This window comes from Schistocerca americana, chromosome X (genome assembly GCF_021461395.2).
Source record: "Schistocerca americana isolate TAMUIC-IGC-003095 chromosome X, iqSchAmer2.1, whole genome shotgun sequence".
Classification (NCBI taxonomy): Eukaryota; Metazoa; Arthropoda; class Insecta; order Orthoptera; family Acrididae; genus Schistocerca; species Schistocerca americana.
Window position 1 is genome coordinate 431,618,312 of NC_060130.1, and position 24,090 is coordinate 431,642,401.

The 24,090-nt window shown below is 37.6% G+C and overlaps 1 protein-coding gene across 3 annotated transcripts in view; it reads left to right on the top strand.

Annotated features, from left to right (window-relative positions):
• The window catches only part of LOC124555639 (exopolyphosphatase PRUNE1-like), a 139,311-nt gene that overhangs the window by 22,168 nt on the left and 93,053 nt on the right, over window positions 1-24,090 (top strand). The window lies entirely within an intron of this gene.

The following is a 24,090-nucleotide window of genomic DNA, read 5'->3' on the forward strand; positions in this document are numbered from 1 at the left end:
CATAATAGTGTAGCTGCAAAATTTATAACTTCGTTGTCACAAATATTTGGCTGTTTCTTCCGAATACAATATGTTGCAAATTTTGAGGTTGTTGCTACAGTGGGACCTGAGGACACATCTGCTTTATCAGAATACATAGTGTATTTCACTTTTATACTGATGTGAGAATGTCAGATCTCTCATTGGCTGTGTACAACCAGCTGTTGACAGACACCGTTTCATTCCCACCACGCCTTACGGTGAGCAATGACAGCATTGCGGCATGAAACTTGTAAGTATGCTATGGCCCCATCTGGACTTTAACTGTCTTCAGCTGAAATGTATACTATTGTTGAGTATTTGTCCAATTTTAGTCATTTTAATTCTGACCACAAATGGATTCAGGAAAATTGCATTTTAAACGTGATAGATGTTCATAAAAACCAAATCACACAGCATGGATTACCATGGTTGGCAGCATGATGAAATCTGTTTCCCACTCACCACTCCCCTCCCTGCACTCGTCCTAGTTCTCAGCCAAGCTTGTATCACTGTTCAATTTCCAACACATTCGTAGTGCTGGGCTTGAGCAACTGTGAAACACAGACTGCAATATCTTCTAGATTCATTTCATATGTAGCAACTGCAACTAATATAAATAAAAATGTAAATGTCCATTTGTTCAAAATTTTAAATCTCCCAAATTTCAACAACTGTTTTAGAATTTTGACAAAGCATTGCATTCAAATACGTGTTAGTTTTTGTATACCTACTGGACCACCATCTTATATAAATACATATTTAATATAGGAAGGGGAAACATTGCCAAAAAATCTTGAAAAGTACTTGCCTGTTTTATGAGGGTCATTCAATAAGTAATGCCCCACATTTTTTAAAAAAGTCATTAATATACATAGACAAAGTTCCTTGTTGGTACTTCACATTTGATGTTTGTTCTTTGTGCAAGTGAAGTTTCGAACCGTTCTGTGAGATGGCAGAGCCATAGTGCAGCGTCAGAATGGCATCTACATGTAACTCACATTATAAGCAGTGTGCTGTTATTGAATTCTTGTGTGCAGAAAAAGAAACCATGGTGAACATCCATAAATATTTGTGTGCGGTGTATGGCGTCGCTGCAGTTGAAATGAGTACAGTTGGGTGATGGATAAAGAAAGTTACAGCCTCAGGAAATGCAGAAACAGAGCTCCATGTTCAGCTATGCTCCGGACGTCCTGTCCCAGCCACTGCTCCAGACATGCTGAATCATGCAGATGCCATTGTTCATGCTGACTGCCACATCACAACTCGACAATTGCCTCTACAGTTGTCAGTCGGCTTTGGAAGTGTATCTGCAATTATCGAGACTCTTGGATATTCTAAAAGGTGCTCACGATGGGTTCCACGAATGCTCACAGCAGACCACAAGATTCAAAGAAAGGCCATTTCATCTGAATTGTTGGTGCTTAAAGATTCTCTTTGGGGAACACACTTTGAAGATGATGAGAGTGTCAGTCATGCAGCGAAAACATGGCTATACCTACAGGACAACAGCCTTAACCTGCAGGGAATGCATGCTCTTCCACAATGTTGGTTTATGGTCATAGAACGTGATGGAGACTACATAGAAAAATAGGACATGGACAAGACATGTCGACAAATATTGTCACCAAATTCTGACTCTTAACAATAAATATGTTCTGAGAAAAAGAATATGGGGCATTACTTATTGAACGAGTTGTTTGTGCCAAAATGTTGTCTTTGTAACCAGAGGTTCATGTGAGCAGTGATGAACATTGGAGGGAGCCAATTATGGGATGTATTGTGGGTGATCAAACACTTCCATTGAATACACTGCAGGAGCATCTTCATTAATGCAGAATGTGGCTGAGAATTGTCTTGGAAGGAAGAAGCACATGGCGGTTATGTTATGTGGGCAGCATAGCTTCCGGCAAAGTCTCTCACCAGATCCACATACTTTGCAGGAGACACTATTGTTTTAGGCATTTTTACGTGATCACTTTGTGCTCTGAACTGAAAAGAGCAATGTGAAGCAATCAGCACCCACACTACAGACACTGCCCAACACATCTGTGTAAAGCTACATTGCATTTTCACTGTGGTTTCCATTTTGCGCCAAATCGGACCTCACTTTCTGAATACCCTTCGTAGTATACATAAAGGGGAAACATTACCAAAAATATTGAAAATTTCTTGACCAATTTACTTGATATTTTTACATGATAGTCAAATGAGCATTCAGATGGACATAGGCTATATATTTTTTAAACAACAAGTAACATGTCTTCTGTTAAAACCAACTAAGAGAGAGAAAATGCTGCGCTTTGCTCTGCCGTGAATGTGTGGCGGTTTTCTTTCCTTTCTCACACTGTTTCATCTACCACAGTAGAACATTTAAACTGTTAGCATAATTGTTTCTACCTTACATGTTCTTTCTCATTATATATATTTTTTAAACAAAAATTGTATACACAACAGTGTGCTGTTTTGTTTTCTTCCTCACAGGCAGTTTTCACAGAAAACTGAAAAATTGTATTTTTGGCTTATCAACTTATGTTCACAATGCTACTACAGAATCCAAATTTGCAATAACAACAAAGAAGGCTCAATATCAGAGAGAGGGGGAGAAGTAGATGAACAAAGAAGGGATGGAGGAAATGGACAGAGAAAGAGTGAGGGGAGAGGGGACAGGACAGAGAATGGAGGGGTGATGGACAGAAGGAGGAGGGAGGAGTAGGAGGAGGAGGAGATTATGTCATATATCCCATTCCCATACATAGTTAGTAATTGCAAAGCATTTTGGGTTTGCTAGTACATAAATAAAAGAGCAGTTCAATTTTCAAACTTTCACTCATCCTGTGATCTAATGACGTCTGTTCGTACTATCTCCACAATGATTTTTGCCGCTGTAATTTATTCTCGTGATAACAGTTACAGTCAGTTTAATGTGCTCAAATTCATTTGTTAGACATTTAATTCTGTATTAATTTTATTTCTTGCTTCACCTGAATGTCACCATCTTCTAAAGTGTATTAAAAGCTAGTAACATTTTTACCATGTTTTTTGCTTTGTAAACAGTGGCCGAATTTTTCATTTGCAACCCACTTGGTACATCATTACAGTCTCTCATAACCAAATAAAATATTGAGTTGGGTTCAGACTCGAGTAATGGTTTCTTAAGCTAACTTTTTTTCCTGTGACTGTTACCTTTACTCAGAAAGAAGCATACATGTTTGTATGCGGTATCCATACATGTATGAGAACTCTTATTTCAAACCTGTTCAGGTACAAGAGTTTGTAAGACAACAGAATTTAACACTGTTTCCTCCTGTGTATCACAAAATTGTCAACATTTAAGCAGAGCAATAGATGGTTGTAGTAGTTACTTCACAGTTTCTTGCATATCCCTTTCACATGTGACACACGTGTCAAATGTTTTGCTATTGTTCTAGCAAGGCAAATATTGTATTGAGCACTTTGGTGTATCGGGAAATCTCTAGCCTGTTTGAATGCGAGTATCTTTTGCCCAGCCCTACCCTTCTACATTCTTCAAAATAAATCTGCACATGACCTTCATCTGTAAATGTATGGCAACCCCTACGTTTATCTATTAAGTAATGTGAAAATGTTGAACACAGCAGCAATAGTTTAATCTACGAATGTAAGATGACCTCATATTTTTTGAATGATGAATTTCGGAAAAAAAGTCCTATAATTGGGTAAATATATTAGTTCAAAAGAGAAAGTAAACAGTACACTGAGGAAACAGGACAGAGGACATATAGTGATATAAAAATTGATATCTCATCCCAATTTGAAAGAAAGATCATCATGACCATATAAAGTAAAGGCCCTCTAATATTATATAGATACTGCATAAAAGCTTCACTCCGTAATATGCCATGTTCTTGGTTACTTATGTAAAGCATTATTAAATCAGGGTATTTTACCAGAAAAAGTAAAATATGCCATTGTTAAGCCTTTGTATAAGATGAGTGACTACACAACTAACAATAACAACCATCCAGTGCCACTTTTTACATAATTTTCCAAAATTTTTGAGAAGGTGGTGGTGTTCAGGGATGACACCCACAAGTGTAGGAGTGGGATATTTATCCAATCATAGTTTGGGTTCCAAAAGGGCCACTACTGAGGCATTTACCGAGCACAAAAAATCCCTAAGTGATAAAATGATACTAGTTGGAATCTTCTGTGGCTTATTGGCCTGTCATAATACTTCATTAGAGAAGTTAGGTTTTTATGGAATATGTAGTTCAGCACATGCATGGTTAATTTTGTGTTTGTTTCTTTGGGAAATGAAACACAGGAGGGCAGTAAGGTACTCTAGGCTGTTCGAGTGATACACAGAGGTACACCACATCATCAGCATCATTACAATGGGAATCCAACATGAGAGGAGAGGGTAAATATCAAAAAGTAAAATTTACAAAATGTTACACACACATATATAATAAACAGTACTGGACTAGTCAGGAGTGGCATGTTGCCTGTGACCTTTTCAATGGAATCACCCCAGTATTCATTGTATCAACAATGGGGAACCACAGAAAACCCAAGTAGGTATGACTTGGTATTTACTTCATAAACAAACAGTAAATAACATAACTAGAGGCTACAGTTAGCTCAGTACATTTACAAGAAGTGAGAAAATCAGTATTTTAACATGAACACTTCGTTTGTACATTTCTTAGATGGACTCCGACTAACAGTACTTTCTTCATAACTCTTTAACACCTGTTCTTGAGTGTGATTTCCATCATATAATTGATGTACTTGTAGATTCATCTGGAAAAGAGAGAACTAACAGCAGAAACATTCTTGTACACACACACACACACACACACACACACACACACACACACACAAAGAGAGAGAGAGAGAGAGAGAGAGAGAGAGAGAGAGAGAGAGTGGAGGGGGGGGGGGGTCGGGGGGAGTGAAATGTACATCTCATTCGGAAATTTGGAGACAAATGAAGCTGCCAAATTAATTCCAGTCAGTGTGGCAAAGGACTGAAACAAAATGAAAGAATGAATGAATTAGAAAATGCTTCAGAAACATACTAAACCACTGTCTGTTACCATCCTGAACACACCTTGTCTGCCAATTTTGGGGAATATACAATTGATTGCTTCTCACAAGAAGAAAATTATGTTACAAGGAACATACTTTTATAATGAGCTCAGCTTTGGAAAACAGTTAGTGAGATGTTCTGCAGCAAAATTCTGAATTTGTTTGACAATATGCCAGATGCATGTTCTTGAGTGCTCTTCAAATTTTGGAGTTCTTTTTTCAGGTGTCATCTCCCATGCACGATATGGTTCCAATGCATTCTCTTTTAATGCCAAAGCATTGTCTGCCACAAGCATTTAGCGACACATTGTTCACTACCTGGGAGTGGAGACGTTTTTGGCAAATTTAGTGAGCTACCCATAGCTTCTTGGAAGAGAAAATCTCTTAATATTGTACCATCATACATTCTCCTATTTCTGCCAATGTTCATAAACAAAAATTTATAACTATCATCTACTAATGCTAAAAGAACAATGCTGTCATTGTCTTTGTAGTTTCTGAATGATGAACACTCAGAATGCATGGGCCTGAACTTGACATGTTTCTCATCAAGTCCTCCAATGCGATTTGGGAATTGCCAGAGTCTGTGGAACACATCTTTAAATATTTTCCATTCAGCAGGATCATGTGGACACAATATCACATTTTATTTCACTGATGTACCATAACAAGTAGAAACTCTAAGCAAAAACGTATTAGCAGTTATCTTGGACTTATGTTTATAGCCAAATCTTCTATCACACTTGTTACATCCATCAAAGTCTGTAGTGTCATCCATGAAAGTGTACTGTTTGCTATTTGTGTAGAATGGACAAGATATTTGTGTTTCTCATTGCTCAAAAAGCAGTTTGACAGCAGGCTTAGAGATGCTTATTAAACATGTCTCAGAATTACACTCTAATAGAACTAAATTAGATGATAAATGAAAATTAAGTTTGTATTTTGAATAAGTGTGTTACCAATAAGGCACTTACCTTCTTGAGAAGCATAATTGCCTGACATGTCACTATATCTTTCTTTTGAATTAGAGGCAAAACCATAAGAAGCAATTCTTCAACTATTGGCAAATCCGTTTCTATAACATTTGCGAAGGATGAAGGACCTTCTACTCTATTAAGATGAAATCATGTGTAACGGTCATTATTGGTATACTTTTAATGTCAAATTGTAATAAAACCATGATACTTTACAAATTGAAATAAGGTTTATGCAAATTAACCCCAATTCTCTATGAAGCATAGAGAGCCCACCTCCTCCTATATTTCTCCTCGTAATCCAAGTTTCTGTCCTTTCTTTCTTCTTTCTCTGCTCATTAGGATGGGCTTAGCACCAGAACAGCTAATAACTGTAGTTTGCACTGAATATGTGCACTTGTTTTGTACACCAGCAGCAAATCATGACACAATTTGCAACTGACCTTACACTGTGTGAGAGGTTTAGCATTGGAGGTAACTGTCACCCCTGTCTACTAACTGGCAGCCAAGTGAACCATCTAGCAAACTTATGGTGAATCTTAACTCCCAGTGAGATGGGCTTAAGGTTGAGTTGTTCATAGTGCAGGCTATTTCTGTTGTTGATGTTATATTTATGAATGCCTATACCATTTTCAAATAATGCTTGATTATTCGCAACATACAAGCTGTTGCTAGTAGGCTTGGTTTTTGAAACATTTGCCTACTGGAAGTTTGTTGATAGACACCTGATATAATCCATTTTCTAATTTTTCCATCACCAAAGTCAGAAATTAGAGAAAAGAATGCTGTGTGTGCCAGCACTGTCATGTACGCTTAGTGTACCGGCAGTGTCACTTGCCCTCACTGAGTGTGCCACCAGTGTCGCGCGCCTCCGCCGAGTTTGCCAGCAGTGTCGCGCGCCTCAGCTGTGAGTGCTAACACCACGTTGAGGGCAATAACACTGTCGCTCGCACGAGTATTGTTGCCCATGCCGAGCTTGTCAATACTGTCACCTGTGCTGTGTACTAAAACGTGTTTACTGGGTCAAGCGCACCAAAATTGACGATTGTGCTAAAAATGTCACCTGTGCTGAGTGTGCCGATGCAATCATCCGAGCCGTTGCAGTCACCCATGCCAAGTGCACCACTGCAGTCACGTGCACTGCACTCGCCAACAGAGTCGCCCGCGCCGAGCACGCCAAGGGAGTCACCCGCGCCGAGCACGCCAAGGGAGTCACCCGCGCCAAGCACGCCAATGTAGTCACCCACACCGAGCACGCCAAAGGAGTCGCCCGTGCCGAGCACACCAACGGAGACGCCCGTGCCGAGCACGCCAACGGAGTCGCCCGCGCCGAGCACACCAACGCTGTCGCCCTCGCCAACAACGTTACCCCATGCCAAGTGCAACAAAGCTGTCACCAGTGCCAGTGCCGTCACCAGTGCCAACGCTGTCGGCTGTGCTGAGCGTGCCAGCACTATCGCCCGCACCGAGCACGCCAGCACTGTCACCCAAGCCGAGTGCGTCAATGCTGTCACCCATGCCAGATGTGTCAATGTTGTCACCTGTTCCAGGTGCATCACCGCTGTTGTCTGCTCCAAGCACGCCAACAGTGTCGCACGCGCTGAGTGCACCAACAGTATCACGCGTGCCGAGTGTACGAATACTACCCACAGGTTGTTGAATTGCAGAATGTTCTTCTTTCTGCTGCTCCTCCTCAGTCTTCTCTCTTTCTCGTTCTCCTTCTTCTACTTTTTTGCAGTGACCAGTGCTGACTCTTTGTTGGCCAGCATACAAACAGTGTATGGGAAGATTCCCAAGAAATGTAATCCGCCACCCTTGGACTTCATGCCATGCCATTTGGATGCTGGCAGTAACCAAGATGAGTGCTTCAGCTCATACTGAATCCGCAAAGCCACATTGTGTGCAGCTCCTTACGTAAATCTAATCGTTTGTATTGGTGTGTACGTAATATGTGACATTAAATTCATGTCAGTTGCATTTGCCCTTCTTGGTGCTGTGATTTTCACATATATAAGTGTATCTTTCTTCAGATGTGAAGGCTGTAAATTATTAATTTGTATTTTCTGTTCTGAATTGTCCATGGAAATATGATTTGGTACTTGTTATGAAAGATCTCACAGATGATTAATCGTTGTACTTGTAAATGGTGTAGGATGGAGAAAACCAGTGTGTTACATGGTACATTAGAAGTTTGATCCAAATAAGATTAATTAATTTAAATAGTTTGTTGCAGAACTTTTTCTGGATTTAATTGATTACCAAATTCACTTTTGTTTTTATGTGTGTTTTCATTCATGCTTACAAAGGGTGGTCAGAAACAGTACGAAAAGCTTGTAAGGGTGTTTCAAGGTAGGTCGTTCTGAGAAGTAATTGTTAAAGTAAAAGTTCTATACCTTGCGCCATTTCTGAGTGAGTTAGCATTGAAGTTTGGGAATCAGGCTGTTGCATGCATAAATTCAAGTGGCTCTCCAGATACAATTGTATCAGTTGTCCTCGTAGTGCGGATGATTGCATGTGAGACTACCATTCCACGTCCAATTTTTGTTTCACTCTCTTGTTCACTTTTAGAAAACCAAACAAAGAACACATTTGGTGACACCATCTGTAGCGAGCTGTTTAAGTTTGCATGTGCAATCGCCTGATTGGCTAACTTCAGTGCTATTTAACTCAGAAATGGCACTGTTTTTCTTAACTATTATTTCCCAGGTCAGTTTTTCAGACTGTTTATGACCATCCTGTACAATGATTTTGTTTCATACATATATTCTTTGCATTATTTTCTTTGAAGAAAATCTTAAGTGTCATGATATTTACGAAACTTTATTATAAAAATAATTTTCCTGCATATTGTTATGAGTTGTCTGATAGTTGGTAGTTTTAATTAAATATTTTCCTTCAATAATGTTGATTTTTCATTTATCAATCATAGTTGTATAAACTTAATTACTTGTCAGTTTGTTGTTGTTCATGTGTGGGCATCCAACAATGATATTGTAACCAGAGATCAAGATATCTTTGTTCAATCTTTTCACCTCCACTTATCCTCTCGTGTTGCATGTGATTTTATGTTTGCATTCATTTTTCTGTGGTAATTTGTAATTTATGCTATCATGATGTATTTGAAAATACTCTTCTTCAGAGTGAACTAACGGAAAGGTCTGACCTCATGTTAAAACATAGTTAAAATTTTAATTAATTAATTAATTTATTTTATTTAGTAGCAGAGAAACTTGCTGTTGCCCAGGTATTTATTTATTGCTGTGTGTGCATACCTCGAATTCTCTCATCAGTGAAGCTACACTTTTTTTGTCATTGCTTACAGTGTTTTGCAATGCAAAGCACTAGATTGGTAATTATTTTATGCATAACATGTCAACATTTATGCCTTGCTCCTGCCGCTCTGGACTCAGATCATGTAAGATTTTAAAGGTCAAACCAGATATTCCTGCACCGAAAATTGTTTTAAATCCAACGCTCAGTTTGCAGTCAGCTTTGCTGATATGAGCTCTCCAAAACAATTACATTGTTATCCCTAAGATAACTAAATATTGTGATCATAAATTATGGATCATGATAAATTATCCTTCATGTCACCCAAACAAAACATTATCATCAAATATTGAGAGACCAACTAAAAACTACATAAAAAATAAAATGTCAAGCTCTATAGGATCTTCTTGCCCAAAAGAAAAAAATTAAGCTTTCGAGTTAACAGATAAATTCCAAAATTAATTAGGTTCATTTCCTGTCAAGTCTTTCATTTCAACCTCTAATTAAGAGATTAATGATTATGCTGCCTTTGCACAGTCAAAATACTGTAGCTCTATAAAATTTTCTCCGTGGGCAGGCCAGACCTCCTAATATTCTCAAGATGACATGTTTCTGATAAACAGGCAGAAATCAAATTTGCCTTTAACAAATTAACAATGGCAAATACTACAAACAAAATAAATATACTAATTTCATCACAATAACAAAAATTTTCATCTAACATCTGGATAAAGCCAATTAGGTATAAAAATAATTTTTTCTTAAGAAACGAGGTATCTCAGGAAACAATTAACTCAGTAATAATTGTGATACATTAACTATAAATTTATCGTCAGTCTACCTAAGTTGAGAAAGTAAATAAATACTAAAATTTTGATAAACTGTGAAACAAGAGGAACAATAAACCAAATTCACTTTAATAAATTCAACCTAATATTTCATAACCCACCTCCATTACAATTAAACTATAATATGCAAAATCAGTTCTGCAAAATATACTCAGACAAAAAATTGAATAAAATTATTTCTGTTAAATAATATCCTGATTTGCACTGGAAAATTTTGAGTTTTTACAACATACGTGCTTAATCTAGTATGACATAAAAAATAACTATCCATAGAAAAAAACATATGTAAGTTAAATAAGGAAAAATTACCCAAATAGCTAAAGAAGTTATTAAAGCAAAACAGGAGAAAAATAATAAAGCAAATAATTTGACATAACTGGAATATGCAGCCCCCTTACAAGCAGATTTAATTGTTTCACAATAACGTTGAGGAATACCAACAAGACCTACCTCATTAGGATCTTTTTGAATTCTAACATAACCTACAATAATTAAAACACAAATAACTAGAAGATGAAAATTCAAAATAAATATGAATAAATCATGAAGTATGAATGTGACTTGTAGATGATAAACTTTCTTGTCATTTGTTTCAGTGGTTTGCAAGGCAGAGTGCTAGATCACTTATTATTTTATGCATAGTATTCTTTCTAAATATGTAAGGAATGCACACAATAAATACAAGAGGTGTAACATTTCAACATTTATATGCCTTCAACCTATTGAAAGAAAAACTGTAAAATATTTTGATACAGTATTCCAAACATGTACATTTTGTGCATCATTATCATGCAATTAGGTCAACATTTGACAGTCTTATATATTGTGGACTGACCTCAACTAGGCCAGAGTTAGAAATACACTGTCCTAATATCCGTATATTTCGACAAATGCTCCACATAAAAATTAGAATTTTTAAACTTACAATAGGAAACCTGAAAGTTTACTAGGGACTTCAATGTAAAAAAGAATATACATATATATATGCTGTGATGGTACACACAACATTTTTGTGATTTGTCAGTAATAGTTTTCTCTGCCAATGATCTGCAAAATGCCACAGCTGAAGTACATTTTTTGCACTAAGTGCAATCTGAATTGCCTGTACTTCTTGGTCAGTGTGAATTTAAACTGTGGCTGTAAGTGATACAAGATTTTTATGACATGACCAAGAATCTAGAAGGCAGAGTGCTTTGCACAAACTGGAAGAAAATTGTCAAGTATTAAAAGGTAACATTTTCCTTTCCCATTTTTACAGGTTTTGATGAATCTGCCACATGTTTCTGCACAGAACATAGACTTCTGAACACATGGTCCAATTTTTTTGGCTGATTCTTAAAGCAAACCATATGAAATATTTAAAAATATACCACCAGACTTATCATTGAGTATGAATGTATGCAGCAGGGTTCCCAAGTTTATTTCTGAACATAATCAGGATGTTTTTATGACTAGATAAAACACACACAGGCATACAAATCAGAATACAGTGTAAGAAAGCACTGCTCTGTCCCTTATTGATAATTCTGCTTGCTATTCAACCTCCTTAGTAGGATTTTCCCTTCTTCCCCATAAAGAAAACGCTGAAACTGTAAGCACATAGATGAGTAAATCATCTTCACCATTAATTCAGCTTCTAATGTAGCCATTGGCAAATGATTTTTCTTTCTGGAGCAGCATTGGAATGAAGTTGATAGAGGAGCAGGAGCGTAAGATCTGTGCCCTTCAGGTGCAGTTGAAAAACGCACAGGAGGAGCTAGATAGGATGAGGAGGGAGAAGGGGGTTGGGGAATGGGAGCTGGCTGTTGGCAAGAGATCTGCTAGGAGAAGGAGATTTTCAGATAGTTTTACTATTGGTGTTTGTAATAGATATGACCAACTGTCAGAGTCTAGTGGAGAGGAATCTCTAGTAGCTGTAGATGTAGGAAGTATGCAGCAGACCTCAGCAGTTACGGTGGCTAGGACAGTTGCAAAGTCTAAGAGAAAGAAGAAGGTTCTGCTGTTAGGTAGTTCTCATGGTAGAGGTGTAGGCCAGCAGCTGCAGGAAGTTTTGGGGAGTGAGTACCAGGTCACCAGCATTGTGAAGCCTAATGCAGGATTGGCTCAGGTGACTTTTAACATAGGGGGGTTATGTAGGGATTTTACTAAAGAGGATCAGGTAGTGATTGTGGGTGGGGCTGGTAATAGTATTGATAGGGATGGGGAGTATGACATAGATGGTGACCTGGAAAAGATAGCCACTCAGACTGGCAACACGAATGTGCATTTCGTGGAACTGTTTCAGCGTCACGATCGGCCTCATCTTAATACAGCCGTCAGGTGTAATAACATGAGACTTGGGGGTGCGCTGATGACAGAAGGCATGAGTCACATTTCAGTGGTGTCGGTGGAGTCTATCAGTAGGACGGGTTTCACTAGACATGGCCTGCACCTCAACAGGTATGGGAAGGGGAGGTTGGCAAAACTTATAGGTGACAGCATAGGTGGGGGTGGTGGGATCACTCATGGGAAAATTCCGGTAGTTGTGGGTGTTAGAGCTGTACCATTTTTAGATTGAAGTCAGCTGATAGGTATTCCTGCTTAAGGGAAGTCTCTCTAACAAAGAAACCACTTTCTACAAAGCTTGGGTATCCGATTAATGAGGGAATTAGTATATTTCATCAAAATATACAAGGTATTAGAGATAAAGTTAGTGAACTGCTTACAGATGTTGACTCTGAAATTATTGGTATATCTGAACACTTCTTAAATAAGGAGATAATTCAGAGGCTTCCTTTACCAGGATACAGGTTGGCTGGCAGCTTTTCTAGGAGCTCTTTGCGGTGTGGGGGAGTAGCCATGTATGTGAAAAACGGTATCCCATTTGAGTCAATTGATGTTTCAAAGTACTGCACTGAAAAGGTGTTTGAATGTTGTGCAGGTGTGGTTAAATTTAGTGGAGCTAAACTTCTTACTGTTGTTATTTATAGATCCCCAGACTCCGATTTCACAACATTTTTGCTAAAGCTAGAGGAGGTTCTTGGTTCACTTTATAGGAAATACAAAAAGTTAGTTATATGTGGTGACTTCAATATTAATTGTATAAGTGATTGTGCAAGGAAAAGGATGCTGGTAGACCTCCTTAATTCATATAATCTTATGCAAACCGTATTCTTTCCAACGAGAGTGCAAGGGAACAGTAGAACAACCATAGACAATATTTTTGTTCATTCGTCATTATTAGAAGGGCATTCTGTTAGCAAAAAGGTGAATGGCCTTTCAGATCATGATGCACAAATTTTAAGTCTAAAAGATTTTTGTGCTGCAACACATGTTAAATATAGTTACCAACTTTTTAGGAAAGCTGATCCAGTTGCTGTACAGACTTTTGTAAACCTTATCAAGGAACAAGAGTGTCAAGATGTTTATAGTGCTGATACAGTAGACGATAAATATAACGCTTTCCTCAAGACTTTTCTTGTGCTCTTTGAAAGTTGCTTTCTGTTAGAACGTTCAAAACAGGGTACTAGCACAAACAGGCAGCCTGGGTGGCTGACTAAAGGGATAAGAATATCTTGTAGAACAAAGTGGCAATTATATCAAAACGTTAGAAACAGTCAAAATCTAAATGCAGCAGCCCATTACAAACAGTATTGTAAGGTGCTTAAAAAAGTTATTAGGAAGGCAAAAAGTATGTGGTATGCAGATAGAATAGCTAAGTTTCAGGATAAAATTAAAACCATATGGTCAGTCGTAAAGGAAGTGGCTGGTCTGCAGAGACAGGTCGAGAATATAGAATCAGTGCGTAGTGGGGATGTCCGTGTTACTGATAAGTCGCAAATATGTACAGTACTTAATAATCACTTTCTGAATATAGCAGGTGAACTAAATAGAAACCTAGTCCCAACAGGGAATCATATAGCGCTCTTAGAAAAAAGTGTTCCGAGACTGTTACCTGAAATGCTCCTCCATGATACTGACAAGAGGGAGATTGAGTTAATAATTAAATCACTAAAGACCAAGAACTCTCATGGATATGACGGGGTATCTAGCAGAATACTGAAGTATTGTTCCACGTATGTTAGCTCAGTACTTAGCCATATCTGTAACTTTTCCTTTAGGAGTGGTCGGTTTCCTGACCGATTAAAGTACTCGGTAGTGAAGCCACTTTATAAGAAGGGAGACAGGGATAATGTTGACAATTATAGACCTATTTCTATGCCATCGGTGTTTGCTAAAGTTATCGAGAGGGTTGTATATACAAGGTTACTGCAGCATTTAAATTCACATAATTTGCTGTCAAATGTACAGTTTGGTTTTAGAAATGGCTTAACAACTGAAAATGCTATAGTCTCTTTTCTCTGTGAGGTTTTGGACGGATTAAATAAAAGGTTGCGAACGTTAGGTGTTTTCTTTGATTTAACGAAGGCTTTTGACTGTGTTGACCACAAAATATTACTGCAGAAGTTGGAACATTATGGAGTAAGGGGAGTAGCTTACAATTGGTTCGCCTCCTACTTTAAGAACAGAAAGCAGAAGGTAATCCTCCGCAATATTGAGAGTGGTAATGATGTTCAGTCCCAATGGGGCACTGTTAAATGGGGCGTTCCCCAAGGGTCGGTGCTGGGGCCACTGCTGTTTCTTATTTATGTAAATGATATGCCTTCTAGTATTACAGGTGATTCAAAAATATTTCTGTTTGCTGATGACACCACCTTGGTAGTGAAGGATCTTGTGTGTAATATTAAAACATTATCAAATAATGTAGTTCATGATATAAGTTCGTGGCTTGTGGAAAATAATTTGATGCTAAATCACAGTAAGACTCAGTTTTTACAGTTTCTAACCCACAATTCAACAAGAACTGACATTTTAATCAGACAGAATGGGCATGTTATAAGCGAGATGGAACAGTTCAAGTTCCTAGGCGTACGGATAGATAGTAAGCTGTTGTGGAAAGCCCGTGTTCAGGATCTTGTTCAGAAACTAAATGCCGCTTTATTTACCATTAGAACAGTATCTGAAATAAGTGACATTTCAACACGAAAAGTAGTATACTTCGCATATTTTCATACGCTTATATCATATGGTATTATTTTTTGGGGTAATTCTTCTGATTCAAAAAGGGTATTTTTGGCTCAAAAACGGGCTGTTCGAGCTATGTATGGTGTAAGTTCGAAAACCTCGTGTCGACCCCTATTCAATAGTCTGGGAATTTTGACATTGCCCTCACAGTATGTATTTTCTTTAATGTCGTTTGTTTTTAGCAATATTAGCTTATTCCCAAGAGTTAGCAGCTTTCACTCAGTTAATACTAGGCAGAAATCAAATCTGCATGTGGAATGCACTTCCTTGACTCTTGTGCAGAAAGGAGTGCAGTATTCTGCTGCATCCATTTTCAATAAGCTACCACAAGAACTCAAAAATCTTAGCAGTAGCCCAAACACTTTTAAGTCTAAACTGAAGAGTTTCCTCATGGCTCACTCCTTCTATTCTGTCGAGGAGCTCCTGGAAGAGCTAAAAAATTAAGCAAATTCCAGTGTTACATTCTTGATTTTCTTTATTTAAACTAATGACTTGTCACCTGAATATGTTTCTTATATTTCATTTTATCTGTTTCTACAATCGTGTTATAATTTCATGTATTGACTCGTTCCATGACCATGGAGACTTCTCCTAAATGTGGTCCCACGGAACAATAAATAAATAAATAAAAGAAAAAAAAATAAAAGAAAAAAAGTATAGAAAATACAAAACAGACAGCTTTGAACGGGTTTTCACAGTTTTCATAATGATGAAAGAATTTCACCCACTTCTCAGAATTTATCTTAAAAAAAGTTCTCTCTTTCTTCTTTGAGAAAGGTGTTTAATTGCACGTATCATTCAAACATCAAATCCTCTTCTATATGAAGTTCTGATCGAGAAATCGCTTCTCTGACTTCTGAAAGTGAACACCGCATCCCTGTTAATGAAAATGGTTTGAAACCTTTGGAAACACTCTCTTCAAAATTAAATCTTTTGACAAGACAGTGTGTACCATGTTGCAAGTAATCAGCCACTTCTGTTTTGAATGTTTTGATGTTTTGGCATGATCATCATTTACAGACTTCAAGATGACTGAGGGTGTGACAGAGCCAAAATGATCTACCTTACTTTGTTTCAGAGAAGTTACAAAGTGGGTCATTGAGTCAAATTTGTTTGTCATACGTGCGTCATCAGATTGAAGTTTTGCGTTTAATGATGCAAAATAACCACCTATGTTCATTATAAATCCCAGATATGCTGAAAATAATGTGAGGCCTGAGTTTCTCCTGGCATATACAATGTTCAAATAACTTATGGGAAATGCAGCCTTGTGACACCGTCGACAACTGCTGATATTTAAACAGGAGCACACCCTACCATTTTCAAGGCAAAACTGCAGCAAGTAAGTGCTATGCAAGGGAATTTAAAACCTCTGTTCTCAGAGAAACTCTGGAAATATAACGCACACACACACACACACACACACACACACTGTAAACACTAGTGGCATCAGAAACCAAAGATGTCAGACAGTAAGAAAATGAAATACTTGCAGCCGTCCTTAGGATGTCATTTGTTGTGTAGCTGCCATTTTTGGCATTTCAGTTCACCATCTTCAGGCCTTAGTTGATGTTGAAGGGTTTATACAGTTGATGGTTGGAGAGACGACATTACAGTTGTAGGTAGTCTGCGTAAACCGGTTACATTGGCCACTGGTGCATCATATATGTGGATCATGATAACCCCTTCAGCATCAACTAAGGCCTGAAGATGGCACATTGAAGTGCCGAAACTGGTAGCTACACAATAAATGGCACCTTATGGACAGCTGTATGTGTTTCATTTTCTTACAATAGTGAACGGCCGTAGTCCTCCAGACCTCCACCCACAAGGATGGACATACAGGAAGATGACTGATGTCAGAAGTTATCGATAGTAAAATTAATTATGAACAGGTGAGGTAGCATAAACTCTGTCTCTCTGTTTTTTGACAAGGGAGAGAGAGGACGATTTCATGCAGAATTTAAACAAAACTACCATCTCTATTTATAAGGTTATTTGCGAGTTTAATTTCAACAGCTTCCTTAATAACAATCCCAATAGTTGGACATGCATGCAAGAATCTCCATGTCCTTATATGCCATGGGATGGCCAGTGCCAAGACAAGATTTCCTTGGCTGTTGTATGAATGTGTGCTGCTTAAGATCAGTGCACTGGCCCTCCACAGTCCTGATAATGTACTGATCTTAGATGGTGGTTGAAAAACATACTTCACATATTTCTCCAAAATGTGACACATACTGTTTGACATGCTTCATGAAGGCAAGGAGACTATCAGGACTGTGCAGGACTGATGTACAGAGCATAAGCAGCACACCTACTTACAACAGCCGAGGAAATCTGTCATTGCAGAACCTTATATTGGCACTGGCCATTCCCTGAATATAACAAAATGGGGATTCTGGCATGCACATCCAACTACTGGGATATTGTTATTAAGGAAGCTGTTGAAATTAAATTGGCAAATAACCTTGTAATTAGAAATGGTGGTCTTGTTTAAATTCTGTATAGAATCCTCCTCTCTCCCTTGTCAAAAAACAGAGGGACAGTGTTTATGTTACCGTATCTGTGTGTTATTAATTCCACTACTGATAACTTCAGACTTGGGTCAGCTCTGGTTTGTGATGATGCGCGCGTGCGCGCACACACACACACACACACACACACACACACACACACACACACACACACACACACAGAGAGAGAGAGAGAGAGAGAGAGAGAGAGAGAGAGAGTGTGTCTATCTCCCCAGATTTGCTCCGAGAACTGTGGTTTTAAATTCCCTTGCACAGCACTTACTTGCTGCAGTTTTTACTTGAAAATGACAGGGTGTGCGCCTGTCGAAATATCAGCAGTTGTCGATGAAGTCATCCTGCGTGCCAAAAATAATTCATCTTAAAAAAAAAAAAAAAAAAAAAAAAAGAAAAAAAAAAAAAAAATCTCTGAGTACCTTTAGTGTGTACTCTTGCGAGAGGAAGTAAGATTTGATAGATTTAAAGATTTTCACTGTAGGGCCAGAGTGAGAGATAGCCAGCTGTGCTACGTGGTTTAAAATCTCCTACCATTCAATGTCCATCCAAGCAAAAAAATTCTGTTTTCACTGCGTCCTTTAGTAGATCAGTGGAATCCATTATATATCTTAATAACAATGTGTTCTACATAAATTCAAAAGTGTAATTGCTGCGACAGTTACATGCCACTGCAGTCGAGTTTGGATTTACTTCGTGTAGGTCGACTTATAGACTTTTATTCTTTTCAAAATTATCAGGGGCATTATCAGCAGAAAAACTGCTGACATTCTTCAGTGGTTAAGATGCTTTGGTAAGCTCACTTTTTATTCCTGCTGCAACTGAGTCAGACGTACAGGCGTGTTCTTCACAAGAAAAATAACATACCACAAGTGCAAAGGTTTTACTGTGTTATTTGTTGAATGCATCCAAAGAAACAGAATAATAAACAGAATTGTCCAACTGCTTAATTTTTAGCTCTTTTTGACTATGGATCCAGTACTGACGAAAGCATTTTCATTGCCTCCGTGTTTCCACTTGTATATTTCTCAGATATTTTTCAATTTAGAAACAAATGTGGAAGAAAACTGTTGCAGCAGCCCCAGAAACATAATCATGCCTATGTTGAACTGGGTGCAACACAAAGGATGTTTCTGCAGCTATTACTTTTTCTTTTTGTGGGCTTCTGGTTACCATGGGAGGTAGAAAGAGAACTTACCTTCATTTGCGTTTTCAAGGCTGACTATTGAACAGAAGCTCTGTGTGTTGCAGTGTTTACATGTTTTTTTTTTTTTTTTTTTTTTTTTTTTACGTAATTTTTGCCTTCATGAGAAACAGAAATATGAGGAGCACACAGTACAGTGAACATTATGATCATCTTAACCTCTTCAAAACCATGAGTAAACTTTTCACCCTGCACTAGGGAACTAAGTTTTCAATTTTTGTTTCTTTTTCAGCACTGACACTTCTTTTATTTTGCTGTCTAATGTTGAATCCGTATTTGTAAAAATGGTTCACAAAGGAAACTGCACAACACTACTTAGTTGTTTTTGCAGAGAATGACTAAGCACTGTTATGATCATATTCTGAATTGCTACTCAAAAACATTGGCTGTTGAGTCCATTTTGCAAACGTTGCTCGCTGACTAAAACTAAAAGCAGAATTTTAAGTTCCAGTAACGTTTACGAGATTGCATCTCAGTTTTAAACCCATGGTGAACAATTTAAAGTGGAGACCGTAATATATGGAACATTGTCCATTTTTGTGTGATAGTGATTTTTTACCTTTCCTGACAAGGTTTAATCAGGAGTTGGATTTGCAACTGGAAATTCGGGACAATCCTGCCTAATCCAGGATACCGGGCAGCCCTTATGTGCAGGGGGATGTATGTATATTGAACGATTCATTCTGTACCTGTTCACCCTTGCAGGACATTGTATTGGTGCACATTTATTTTTCAAAGTTAGTCTGATGTGCATTGTCTACATAAGATTCAGAAAAACCATTGATCACCTCGGTTTCAATAATTTATTTTTTGAATACTTTTCCCTATAAATATTTTATTTTCCTAGATACAGACTTATGTGATATCTTAAAGTGTGGTATCAGACCTGGAGAAGGTGGAAAATCTCTTGCATCTGGAGCCCAATCATGCAGGATAACATCAGGAACACTAAATGATTTTTGTCTGGCTGTAGAAAAAATGTCACATATCTCAAATTTAACATTGCAACTTTGTTTTTCTGGGAACACTGTTCACATTTACACTGCCCAAAAAGGAAATCGTTTTGAAGAATACTGACGTGAACATTTATCACCTTTGTTTAACCAATATGCAGTCATTTTTTTCAACTGATAGGACATCATTAGTTTCTAACTTTTCTTTTGGATATAATTGATTATTGGATGTAGCGTATCACTTGCAGTTCCTTCAGGAATATAATTCCCTTCTGTTGCTTTTTTATTGAAAGATTTGCACTAAGAGAGTTAAATTGTTTTCTCACATAATTATTAATTATTTAAAATTTCACCCATTGTTTCACAGATCAGGTAATCTGTGCATGTATTTTCCATTGACTGTTTCAGTTGGTAATTGTTGTAGCCCTCTGCAGTAAGCAGCTAAACATTTTCGTAGTTCTCCATCCCCTGCGCTGGGAGATTCAAAATACAAAATATTTTTAAGCTTTATCTTTTGTGGAAAATGATGTATTACAGCAATTAAAAGAAACTTGCAAAAAGTGTTAGCTTCTGTTTATAACACAGCCTTGAATAATTTTCTTTTTAATTGCCCAGTAAGAATGCAGCATATTTTCATTCATGCTTGTCACACTATCTGAGGCATCAGCTGCCTATCATCATCTAAAGCTGTCATCTGCATCTACTGATTTCTTACTTTTACTTACTCCACAAGGAGTGGGGGTGGGAATTATCCCCAACCTCCGTGTGCTGGTCCTTTCTGGTATGAATTGGTAGTTAAAAATTTGGCATGTTAGTTTTATATTATGTTAATTGCAAGAGACAAGAAAGTAGAACAGGTCTGGAAATGGCACATCAGACAGTTACCTTGTTTGATTAGTGTTATTGTAGAAATTCTTGCCTTTTTGCTTTTTTTTCTTCTGAGTACTTAGCAAGTTGTTGTTTTCATTTGGTGAGTAATGATCTTGCCTCATATACATAAATTTTTCCATACTATTCACACAAAATTTCCTAGAACAATTTTCTCCTATCAGCCATGTAGTCCTATTGCAGAGCAAAAGAACATTGTGCAAGTACCATTTAATATTAGTTATTAATTTGAAATAAAGTCTCTGGTTGCGAATTTCATGGCATCAGCTGTGTTAGTTATAGATATACTACGTATTAGCGAATTTTGAAAATTTTTGCATGACTGGGACTCGAACTAGGGTTTCCCACTTATTTCAAGCGGTTGCCCTAACCATTTCATCTATCTGTGCATGCCTTTCAGACTGACCCAAACTTCCATATTTCACACTGCCTACATCCCTGTACCATGTCCCCTACCTTCATCACAGCACAGCTTTACTGTGTATTCCAGCACCAGTGAAAATGGGACTATGAGGGATCGAGACCAATAATATTAATGTAGATGTATATAATTTGACATGTTGAAGTTTGGGTCAGTCTGGGAGGTGTGCATGGATAGTGGAAGTGGTTAGGGCTATCGCTCGCTCTAAGTGGGAAATCTGGATGCAAGTCATGGTGCGACACAAATTTTCACCTGTCATTGATAAGTAGTATATCCATACCTAACACAGCTGATACCAAGATATTTTCAGTCAGTGACTTTATTTAGAATTAATTTTGGATGGCCGCCAATCGTCATTAAGCTCTGATCAACCAGAAATGCAAGTATATATTAGTTATACTTTAAACCAGAAGGTTTTGGCAACACACTATAAACGAGAAAAGTATCAAATTTAAGTATCAAGAAAGATCAAAAGGAAACTAATGAAAACAACCAGAAGTTGTCATTTTTATGAAAGCCTTAAATAGGATCCGGAAGACAAACGTGACAAGTAATAAATCCATATTTGTACTGCTCCTGGGCTCATAGTTATAGGGTGACCCGAAAGTCTTTTAACATTCCAAACTTCAATACATCACAGAAAAATGTAAGTAATGGGGCAAAAATTAACCCACACATGCTAAAAATGACATGAGGTTTTATTGAAAGAAAACAAAACAAAAAAATAATAATAAAATAAAATAAAATAAAAAAATAAAATACCCAGAATGACCAACAGATGGCACTTCATATGGTACAAAAGCAATAATTAGCATAACAATTCATGCTTAGCAAAGATGATGTTCTTTATAACAAATATTCAACATGTCGGCCATCGGTCATCTACAGTACCTGAAGTCAAGGAACAATGTTGTGAATAGCACTGTGCAGCATATCGGTAGGTATAGTTAGAGATTTCAGTTGGATATTGTTTTTAGCATCCCTAATGAAGTTAGATGATTGCAGTAGACTTGGGGTATCAGGTAAACCCATAACTAATAATCAAATGGATTGAGGTCTGGGGTCCTTGGAAGCTAAGCATGATGGATGTAGTGGCTCAGCGCGCAGTCCTCACCAAATTATGTGTGCAAGAGATCTTTCAAATATGTAGCAATATTGGGGGGAGCACCAACCTGCATAAAAGTTGTACCTTCCAGCAGGTGTTTCATCAGCCAGGCTAGGGATGCTCTGACTTCCTCTCTAATTAAAGTTCATTTTATACACAATTCTTATGTGGTGTCACTGATGTGTTGCTGTCCAGCACTATCTGTTTTCCAGTTTTTGCAACGTTTTTTGGTTTCAATGAGACCCCACGTCATTTCAGGCATGTGTGTCAATTTCTGCCTCTCTACCTAGATTATTCTATGAAGTAGTGCATTTGCAAATGTTGTCGGACTATTGGGTTACCCTAAAATTGAATGTTTGGTTGGAGCCTAATGGATTTACAACAAAAAATTGTGCATAATCTTTGCAGATGGTTGCTATATGACAAATTCTGGTGTTAAATGTTCACATTCTGCTTCAGTAAGGGCAAAGCTGTTCAACAGAATAACAAACAGACCAGGCAAACCGACTGACTTTAGCACAAAAGGTGGCTTAAAGATTCTTCCTAAAGGAAGATTTTCAAGTAAATTGTCAAATTAAATTAAAAGCAAAATACTTTTTGTTCTGCTTTGTGAGTATTATTGTCAAATGGATTTTTTTATATTAAAACAGTTGTATTACATGGATACCAGTGAGAATGATCTCTGATATATGGTAAGAGGTTGAGGATGTACATTTCATTTAAGTGTACTACAGTGAAATTACTTTACATTACTGTATTTCAGTGCTATTTCTAACTATACAGTAACCTAAAACATTGAACTAAAATTCTGCCTTTGAAGATACCAATGGAGTAGGAGGACTAGCACAATAAAAATTTATTTAATACAATCATAAACTCTACTACAATGTCTAAATGACATTTAATGTGCTCTGGTAGGTTGTGCACCCATGTATATGGGTAGGTTGTGTACCCATGTATATGGTTCCTTTCTGTACTAATGTTAAACCTTTGACTTCTTTGTAGGGATTGTTTTTGGTCCTAGTGTTACGTTCACTGCGTTTCACAGCTAGAGAAATATGGCTAATGACAAAGGAGCATAACACTTTAGAGATGAGTGACATAGCTCCTATGTCCCATGGATTTACTCCAAAAAGATAAGCAACATAGGGCCTACATGGACCTTTTGTCAGCTTTGTAAATGTATCCCATTTATTTTATGTCTGTCATCTGTATAAGGGTAGTTTATGATGCTTGTAATACCATGGAAAAAATACAGTTGGCAGCACCTGTGACTCATACTGGTGGGAAAGGAATGTTACCTACTTTGCAGCATTCCGATTCATCTTGTTACCAAGTGGAACACCTCACTAGGTCTCACGCAGAGTACAGGGTCTTGATTGTTGTCTATGTTGTCGATTTCACACTTTGTATTTGTCTTCAAGATGGTCTTATTTAATGATGAGATAGAGTTTTTGTTGAACAATAGTGACTCATAGCTTGATGAACAAATTTCTAGTTTGGAAAGCAGTGATGGTAAGCTATTGGTTTGTCGAATTGTTTCTATAAGTTTATTCTACACGTGGAATCTAATTTGTATGATTTATGCTGTAGAAGAAGAAGAAGAAGAAGAAGAAGACATTTGTAATGATGAAGTGTCAGGGAGACCTCAAGATAAAACTGCTGCTGCTGATAATATATCAGACACACCTCTCTCTGAACCTGTCAGTCTGCTTCTTTCAGATGGTCAGTGGGCAGATGATGGCAT